Raw genomic sequence first — 10479 nt, 5'->3', positions numbered from 1 at the left:
TCATATATTTTGCATATTGTTATTTTTCTTAACCAAGAGATAAACTGGTTAAATTGCATATCAGGAGCATGGTCTGACCAAATGATAGCAGAGATTTCACCTGCTAGTTTTGGCTGAGAAACCGAAGCCACAACAACATCATAGTAGTGTCTGTTGGATACTGAGAACAGCTTCACACACAGCTACACTACATACAGAACATCATTTGAAACATGCCTCATAGGTACGACGCAAATGAGGTCGTTTAAAGATAAGACAATTAAATGACCTGAGGTTGGGGGAATTTTGTAAACCACTTGCAACTGCATCTCACAAATTATAATGAAAATAATTGAAAACATACATTATTCTATAACATATTGGTAAAAAGTAAAACTATAATTATCTCCTAAGTGAGAAGATTTCATTGCTCATTACAACTAAAGCGAGAGAACACCCTTGCAATTGATGGCAACAAGCGCATCTGTCTGTACAAGTGTCACAAACCCAACAATCAGGTTTACAGTAGATGCTATAATATTGTCAACTTTGTAAGAGCACATGAGTATCTACCCTGCAATTGGTTCAATTATAGTCCAGGTGGGTGATAAGCGATCATGCAATATTTATGGCTACTATCGTCATAGAGATTAATCTATGGCTATCTACTTGAAGGCGCTTCGAAAGATAAACAAGTTATTGTCAGATAAACTATCCTTTCTATTCCATCGTATCTCTGTTATCATAAGCACTCCATTTTAGAGAGTTGAGATTAGGGTGTGTGCATGCGTGCGTGTGTGTGTGTGTGTGTCTGTGTGTGTGTGCTTACAGTGCACAGGAATTCATTTCTGTCACTGCTAAAGTATCATACAGTACAGCGTTTTCAAAAATAGACCTACTCTGCATAAGCCTACTTCACATTGGCTTCATTTTATTGGCGAGAAGGATCACGTAAGATGAGGAATATGAAGTTATAAAAATTCTATGAAGTCAGTGTATGATCAGTCTATGTTCAGCCTGAGTCTTTTAAATGTATACTTATGCTGGTCTAACAAATGGTTAAACATTGCATGTTCCCAATGCATGTTCCCAATGCATGTTCCCAAGCTCCACAATTGTAAAATGATTCAAGCTCATACGCATCATGAAGCTGATTTTAAATAAGACCATCCAAAATGCAATCTATCCACAATATGCATATTGCGCCATGATGAACGCAAAATTACTTGATACTGGATGACAAAAAGGTTGCATTTGGATTATTACCTTGCCTGCAATGGAGATAGAGCATCTTACTCAGCCGTAAATACACTGCCACTTGGGTTTTTATATTCTAAAATATATTCATCAGATTAGTACAATGCTGAATTATGTTATTTATACCTTAGCTTTAAAGTATCTCTACTTCTTAACTTGAACTTTTATTATACCACCCCTAAAAACAGGAAGGACATACAAAGACATACATACACATCCCAAATAACATCACCTATTCGACAATATAAAGGGTGACGGTTCACATGGCTGGGATAGCAATGGTGTACCAAGAACCAATATGAGCCCTTTCACATTACCCTCATTAAATATTCACAATGAAGCTCTGAAGCTAATTAACTAGTGGAGATAACCAAGTGGCCTGATAACACCAACTATGAATTACCATCTAATGCAACAGGCCTTCATATTTGCGTTGGTATATACCTCCCCGAAATATGTGCTTATGGTGGCTCTCACTTTGCATAATCAAAGGAAGATTCGCCATGAATTTGCATCCACAAACGTGCACCTCTGCCTAGACATCTCTCTGAGATGAATCAATCTGTTTTAAGACCATCCGAGCGTATAATGGGAAATGCATATTCAAAGGGGGAGATGCTGGCTTGTAGCTGTCGCTCACGGCACACACCATATATAAGATATGAAGACTAAGAATTAAATATCATAGAATTTATGTGAAATAGTGAGTACTTGCCTAACATGTTACAATGCTATTGGCACTACATAAGGCTGGCTATCTACACCATTGGGGTCAATAGTATTTCAATTCCAGTTAAGTTAGGAAATCTAAATAAGAAGATTTAGGCAAAAAAGGAAAAAAGAATGGGAGACAGAAAGAAATGGCACTTGACCAAGGTATGAACTGAGTTACAGTTATTTCACCATTTGATCTGAGATACAGTAGCAATGGACTAAGGTACTGATACTTACTGTGGGAAACAGAAGACTTAGAGCTTCCATGTGGCCTCCCACAGTTCACTATAGAATGCTACAGTACTTACTATAGAATTCTATAGTAAACTGTAGTATACTGTAGAATACTATACTACACATTGTAGTATCCTTCGATAATGTGTAGTACTTACTATAGAATGTTGTAGTATACTGTAAAAACAACAGTATTATATGCAACAAAAAAAACAGTCAAAATTATTGTAGTAATGTCTACAAAAACACTTCAGTCCGCAAAAGCACTACACGTTTTGAACTATAGTAAATACTATGGTAATTAATTAGTATCTACTCTGCACATTCCCCTCGCCCATATGACAATTTGTGCCACCCATAAGTAAGAAACCTACATGCCAGTTATAGACCATTTTGTGTTCCCTACAGGTTATTGAAAAGAGCAGAATCTCTGATCTATTTGTTCAGACCCCAGTCCTACCTACCTACCTACCTACCTACCTACCTACCTACCTACCTACCTACCTACCTACAGCATATGGAACACATGCTCTTTTAGTTCTTCTCCAGTAGGTTTACAGTTGTCTGCCAAAAACACTACAGTAAATACTACAGTACACTACAGTCTGTAAAAACACTACAGTAAATACTACAGTATATTACAAACTGCAAAAACAATACATTAAATACTAAAGTATATGCTACAGTTTTATTTACTACAGTATATATACTATAATTAACTGTAAATATTACAGTGTACTACAGTAAATACTATTTTTACCATCATCCACTATAGTATTTTTTCATGTGAGCTAGGCGAGGGGTCCAGAAATCCAAGCATTGAGGCTGTACTGATGGTTTTCTTTCCTCCCTTAAGGACATTTATTGATTGATGCCACTGTAGAGTTCTTTATAAGGTATGTGGGTGAATTTCTGCGTGGACAAACACTGGATGGAGACAGATTACACTTCTGCAGATTTTTGAACTGGCCACATTTACAGCCAAACATCAACTTCCTGTTTCTTCTTCAAGAGGTAACAACATCTGGCCAATCAGTATTAACCACTTACACTTGTGGAAATTGGCCTATATGGATAGGGCCAAATTGAAATGTTTCAAACAAGAATAACTATAAAAAACATATGCATGACCATGGTAGTGATCAAAAGAGAACAGTTTGGAGATTTTTGGGAAATTATCAGACTAAAGGTGAGGACATAACACTTCACCTGACACAAGACTGCATCCAAACTTTGCACTGTTGATTTTATGTGCATTTTACATTTGCTGTACTTGTGACAGCATTTGTCAATAACGAAATCTGAAAATACTCCGGATACATTCAGTAACATAATAATAATAATTTAAAGAAAAAACTATTACAAGGGTTTGAGTGAGAGGTCTAGCTGGTGTCTTTAAGTGGCCACACACCTCTCCAAACTGGGCGTAGTTCAAGTAATTTCAATGCGCATTTATGACTCAAGAACAGAGCCTTCAACTATAACCTGTTTTTTTTTTAGGTATCCTAGCTTTGCCATTGAGGAACTGAGGCAGGCACACTTGTAGTTTTTGTTTGAAACACAGCCCTGCTTCACCACCATCACACAATTACTGTTGTTTTTGCAATCCAAAAACATTCCATTATAAATCACAATCTGGGTCAGAATGGCATAATTTGAAAATGTATTATATTGCCAACATGGCTAGCTAAGTAATAAAATATGATTTTACAGTGTTAGGCTTTCAAAAGGGTCTTTAGACAAACAGATTGTAATTTTGGTGTGCACAGAATGGAGTCAGGAGTGCATTCAAGAGTGTGTTCCCTGTCTAATTTTCATCACAATACCACCAATATACTGTAGGCTCATTCTGTTCAGGACAACCCAGGGTTTAAATGCATGTCATCCTTGTAACTGTGGATCAAAAATAGCCATTGAAACTGTAAACTACATGAGTTTTCAAATATGGAAGTGTGATGTGCATGTTTGGACAGGTGCGTGGTTTCCTTGTATGATTTGCGATATTTATTATAATCCTCAACATCTCACCTTTCAGAACACATCGACTCCTTGCAGATTTATAGCATTTCCCTCTCTCAGACAACAACAAAAGTGCTAAAGTAACCATTTAGCGGGAGGGATGGGGGCATCTTCTTGTCCCAAGCAGTGCTCACGTTTATAACCGCTGTCAGTCAAAACACATACAGCGCTGTGAAGTAGAGAACCTGAGCTCAGACTTCATGTATAGCATGTTATTCTACATCCGCTGTGTTCCAATTTAGGAGCTTTGTACTTTGTAAATAATCAATTAGCATCAATATTTCTAAATCCTGATTCCACAGATTTTAGAAATATATGAATGAGTCTTAGGAAACAAATATCTCTCCTAAATTAATCCTACACCACTTATTGGCCAGAGATTGTACTCACCTGATGGTCCCAATCTGAATCCCCCAGGTAAGAAAGAAAATCTTTAGAGGTGGGGACCGTCTGGTCTGTCTGGAGTTGAGAAAGTGGGACCTAGGCAAATGGATCTTTGAATATCAGAGTCTGATTTATTCTCAGCCACAACCAATGGCCTAAATGTGAACATGTACAGTATATAATATCAAGATTGGGCAAAGGAACACCGATGGGTTTTAGACATAGGCTTTTACTGTGAATGTGTGACCTGGACAAAATACACTCATGAGACCATAGGTCGACTGGTAAAATACTTTGGGTACTCCGGGTAGAGCAAACCTCAGTTGGTGGTACAGTGACCAAAAAATGTTGGGAACCACTGGAAGAGTATGGAATTGACTAAGAGCAAGGGCTATGAGACACTGTGAACTATTGTGAAGGTTTATGTAGCCCACTATCGCCATCTTCTGGACAAAATACACTTATAACCCAGATTCAGGTGACAATCTGCTTCATTGGCCTTGAGAACTGCATACTTCACCTGACATTTCAATCTCCATTTCACCATTGATATCAAATTCAATGATCAATCTCCTACTCTGATCCTGCATCTGTTTAGTGTTAATTTATTTGTGTTTATGTACATGTTTTCACAAATGTAGACATTTAAACATCTGGATATTTTATCATACAATGAATCAGTTTAGTTTTCTTGGATAGGTGAAGTTGCTTGACATTCGGTGAATATGTGTGCTTCTTTGCGTTACGTAATCGCCACTCGAAGACACACCGTTGCAGGCACGCCGATCTAGATGACCAGCGTGCCAGCTTTCCACGGCTTAGCCCTCGAAACGGGTAAACACACTACACCTCATTCTCTCATCAATCCCTCTGACCCCCTCTATCACCTCAACAACTCCATCAAGGGAGCACCAAGACATAAGGGCTCTCACTCACTCACTGTTTGATAGACCACCAGCTTTTGAGCACATGTGTTCAAGCCTAAATACACTAAAGACACATTATCCCCAATTCTTTCTAAATCTGCCCCAAAGCCTTGAAAAACAGGCCTGAAGGGCCCAGGTCAGATGCCAGGGGGTCGAATTAGTAACCTGAAGGATAAGGGTAAAGCCTTTGAGTGGGAAGCTAATACTCTGTTTAGCCACCCTCATCTGTGGACCTAGCAGAGTGAAGAAACAACGGCCATCTTGGGCAACGACTCCCATATACCATCTGACTGGGAAATTAAGGGGAAAATAATAAGATACAGTCATCTTTTGTCTGGGAAGGCAAGGTGTGTGCATTGGTGTTGTCTCTTTCCATCCCTGTCTGTCTGTCTGTCTGTCTGTCTGTCTGTCTGTCTGTCTGTCTGTCTGTCTGTCTGTCTGTCATTGCCTGTCTTTCTCTCACTTTTTTCCTCTCTCCCCTTTCGCTCTCCACTTTCTCTCCTTTTTCTGCCCTCTCTCTTTTCTTCCTCTCTCTCTTTAGCTCTCTCTCTCTTTTCCTGCTCTCCCTCTCTCATTCTCTCGCTCTATCCCTTTCAGGTGGATTACCTCCCTCATCCCTTGATCCTTCCTTTTTAATTCCCAACAGCTGAAGTGAAAATGGGACCTGACTGTGGCACACACACGCACACACGCGTACACACACACACACGCGTACACACACACACACACACACACACACACACACACAGAGCTCAAATGCTCCAGTTTTTGCCATCCATCAGAGGAAAGGGAGGGGTTGGGCTGCTTATACGTCCTGTACATCTTGAGGTGCACAGATGGAAGTGTAAGACATCTGTCACATCCTGACCAAGATGTTATTTTCTATGGTAGAGTAGGTCAGGGCGTGACAGAGGGGTGTTTGTCCGTTTTTGTATTTCTATGTTTAGTTTCTAGTTATGTATTTCTAGATTGGGTTTTCTTTGGCATGACCTCCAATTAGAGGCAGCCGGTTGTCGTTGTCTCTAATTGGAGGCCATATTTAAGTTGATGTTTGTCCCACTTGGTTTTTGTGGGTGATTATATTTTGTGAGTGTGTTTATTCCTCCTGCGTCACGGTTTGTTGTTTTGTTCCTCCAGTTTATTTTGTATCGCATTAAGTTTCACTGTCCAATAAATATGTGGAACGAAACTGATGCTGCATTTTGGTCCGATCATTCTGACAGCCGTGACACATCTTCATTTGCCTCCACTCACTCTGGCTTTGAGGCGTCTTGCAAAAGTGTGGTTTTAGTATGAATGGCAACGCAATACAGTTAGCTATTGAAAACGCAGTCCTACTGTGCATACTGTATCATACACAGTGAATGCAGTTGTTTCTGTAGTAGTCGTACTAGCTCAACACGGGTCATTTATTCATTTGACAGAATATGTATCGCTATTGAACTGTGAACTCAACATCACATTATCCAAATAAAAACGGTCACCACATGGTCAAACAAATAAAATTCCTAAAAGTTTAGAGGCTGACTACATGACAAATGTTAATATTTTGAAAGAAAAAGCTTTTTACTTACGATTGACTCTATTGCCCCCATTGAGGAGTAATACAAAAAAAATTGACACAGGTCCAATTGCATCTTTATTTCAGGGCCTATCTACCACTGTTTAGAGTAAAGGGCAATGGCTATATAACTGAGGGCAATATATAGATAAGTGTTCCCTTGCCAGGAAATCAATATCGATGTGGCCAATGATGGTTTTTGAAGGAAAGTGCTTTGTTTTCCTCCTATCAGCTTGAAACAAAGCGACAGCGGCCCTCCATTAACTGTCGTCAGTGAGGCTTGAGAGAGCGGCGGGTGCATTGGGCACCAACGTTGCCAGAGCGTTACAAATAAAACCATTTGGTCCCTGAACGGGAAGGCATCGCAGCTCGAACTAAACAGTAGTCTTTCCCTGGGCAAGGTGAGAGGCAGAGAAAGAGGGCGAAGGAGGGAGTGAGAGATGCAGCAAGAGCATGTGAGTAAGAGAGAAAGAAAGGATAGAGAGGCAGGCAGGCAGGCAGGCAGGCCAGGCAGGCAGGCCAGGCAGGCAGGCCAGGCAGGCAGGCAAGCAGGCAGACTGCAATTATTGAATTCTATCCAGAGGAAGAGAGGCTCATGCAATCCATGAAGGATTCAATGAAATAATAGCCTCCCTTGAATATTTAGAAGTTTCATAATGAATACTCAAATAATTCACTGCCGTTGATTGACTCTCCTCATTGTTAACTCTTCTTATGGGTTGAGGCAGTAGACTGTATTGAGAGGATCCATACAATAAGAGTAATCTCGCCCCAAGGCTTTTGACCTATTGTTCTCTCACAGTTGTCTTACACTTAATCAGAGTTGGAGTGCTTTTTTTTGCCGTGATCTTGAGATAATGGTGGTACATGCTTTCCCTTTTTAGATAATTAAGGCCAGGTGGTATTGCTGTCGCCATTGATTATTGAATATTGACTTTGTAATCAATTTCCACTTTTTTTTGCACTGAGACAAACCCATATCCCACTTGGTGTTTTACAGTACGGTTGAAAAGATATCCTTATTTCCACCAGACAGTTTTTTGGTGAATATAAGGATTTTATTACCAGCAAAGATATACAAGCATTGACACAAATGTAAGTTTTAACAGGTCAATCCAGTCAAATGGAGCATGTGTGTGCTGAACAACAGAATACAGCAAAACTAAATAGAATAGGAAACCAGTTGTTATGAAGTTCCTGAAGAAGATCACAGGTACAGTATAGAAAAGGTCATATGAAAACAAAGAAAAAGCAGTACCTTAACAAGCCTCCACTTTCCTTCTCTACTATTAGTAGTATGTATGTGGTATGCACTAGAATTCACAGATAGTGTATCAGTATTTCTGCATCCCAAATTGCACCCTATTCCATATGTAGTCCACTCCTTTTGAACAGGGCCCATAGGGCTCTGTTCAAAAGTAGAACACTATGTAGGGAATAGGGTGACATTTGGGATGCATTTTTAGCGGTGCACTATGCATCCCATGTCTTTCTCTCTTTTTCTTTTATTCAGACACCCCCAGCATCTCCAATGGAACCTTCCCTTTTCCAGACAAAACAATGTAGTTAAAAACCAGCATCAATCTTATCTGTTACACGATCAATAATAACATTTAGTCTACACTGTCAGTCAAAAGTTTTAGAACACCTACTAATTCAAGGGTTTTTCTTTATTCTTACTATTTTCTACATTGTGGAATAATAGTGAAGACATCAAAACTATGAAATAACACATATGGAATCATGTAGTAACCAAAAAAGTAACCAAATCAAAATAAAAGTATATTTATATTTATATATTTCAAATAGCAACCTTCTGCCTTGATGACAGCTTTGCACACTCTTGGCATTCTCTCAACCAGTTTCATGAGGTAGTCATCTGGAATGCATGTTAATTAACAGGTGTGCTTTCTTAAAAGTTAATTTCTGGAATTTCTTTCCTTCTTAACGTGTTTGAGCCAATCAGTTATGTTGTGACAAGGTAGGGGGGGTATATGGAAAGAACAGCTCAAATAAGCAAAGAGTAATTACAGTCCATCATTACTTTAAGACATGAAGGTCAGTCAATACGGAACATTTCATGAACTTTGAAAGTTTCTTCAAGTGCAGTCGCAAAACCCATTAAGCGCTATGATGAAACTGGCTCTCATGAGGACCTCCGCAGGAAAGGAAGACCCAGAGTTACCTCTGCTGCAGAGGATAAGTTCATTAGGAGTTACCAGCCTCAGAAATTGCATCCCAAATAAATGCTTCACAGAGTTCAAGTAACAGACACATCTCAATGTCAATTGTTCAGAAGAGATTGCGTGAGTCAGGCCTTCATGGTTGAATTGCTGCAAAGAAACCATTACTAAAGGACACCAATAAGAAGAAGAGACTTGCTTGGGCCAAGAAATACAAGCAATTGACATTAGACCGTGGAAATGTGTCCTTTGGTCTGGAGTCCAAATTGGAGATTTTTGGTTCCAACCGCCATGTCTTTGTGAGATGCGGTGTGGGTGAACGGATGATCTCCGCATGTGTATTTCCCACCGTAAAGCATGGAGGAGGAGGTGTTATGGTGTGGGGGTGCTTTGCTGGTGACACTGCCATTAACCAGCATGGCTACCACAACCTTCTGCAGCGATATGCCATCCCATCTGGTTTGGGCTTAGTGGAACAATCATTTATTTTTCAACAGGAAAATGACCCAACACACCTCCAGGTTGTGTAAAGGCTATTTTACCAAGAAGGAGAGTGATGGAGTGCTGCATCAGATGACCTGGCCTCCACAATCCCCCGACTTCAACCAAATTGAGATGGTTTGGTATGAGTCGTACCGCAGAGTGAAGGAGAAGCAGCCAACGATTGCTCTGTATATGTGGGAACTCCTTCAAGACTGTTGGAAAAGTATTCCAGGTGAAGCTGGTCGAGAGAATGCCAAGAGTGTGCAAAGCTGTCATCAAGCCAAAGGGTGGTTATTTGAAGAATCTCAAATATAAAATATTTAGATTAGTTTAACACTTTTTTGGTTACTACATGATTCCATATATGTTATTCCATAGTTTTTATTTCTTCACTGTTATTCTACTATGTAGAAAATCTAGAAAAACCCTTGAATGAGTAGGGGTTCTAAAATGTTTGACTGGTAGTGTATATCAGAAAATTTCAGGTCTAGGACTCAAACGGTATTTGCCTGTAAAAAAATAAATATAGCATCAAAGTCACACAAACTATATGCTGACAAATGCCAGGATGGCTAAACAATGCATTAAAATACAAGCAAAAGATTTACTGGAGTTATTCATAAAATTGACAGAGCTATACATTTGTTCATTGACGTTGATAATATCCTCCACTCTCCTCCTCCAAGCTTATACACAGGTTCTCTGCCTGAACAGTCCATTTTTGGTATGTTCTTTTACT

This window comes from Salmo salar, chromosome ssa09, assembly GCF_905237065.1.
Source record: "Salmo salar chromosome ssa09, Ssal_v3.1, whole genome shotgun sequence".
Lineage (NCBI taxonomy): Eukaryota > Metazoa > Chordata > Actinopteri > Salmoniformes > Salmonidae > Salmo > Salmo salar.
The sequence above is the reverse complement of the archived record's forward strand: the minus strand, read 5'-3'. Positions refer to the sequence as shown.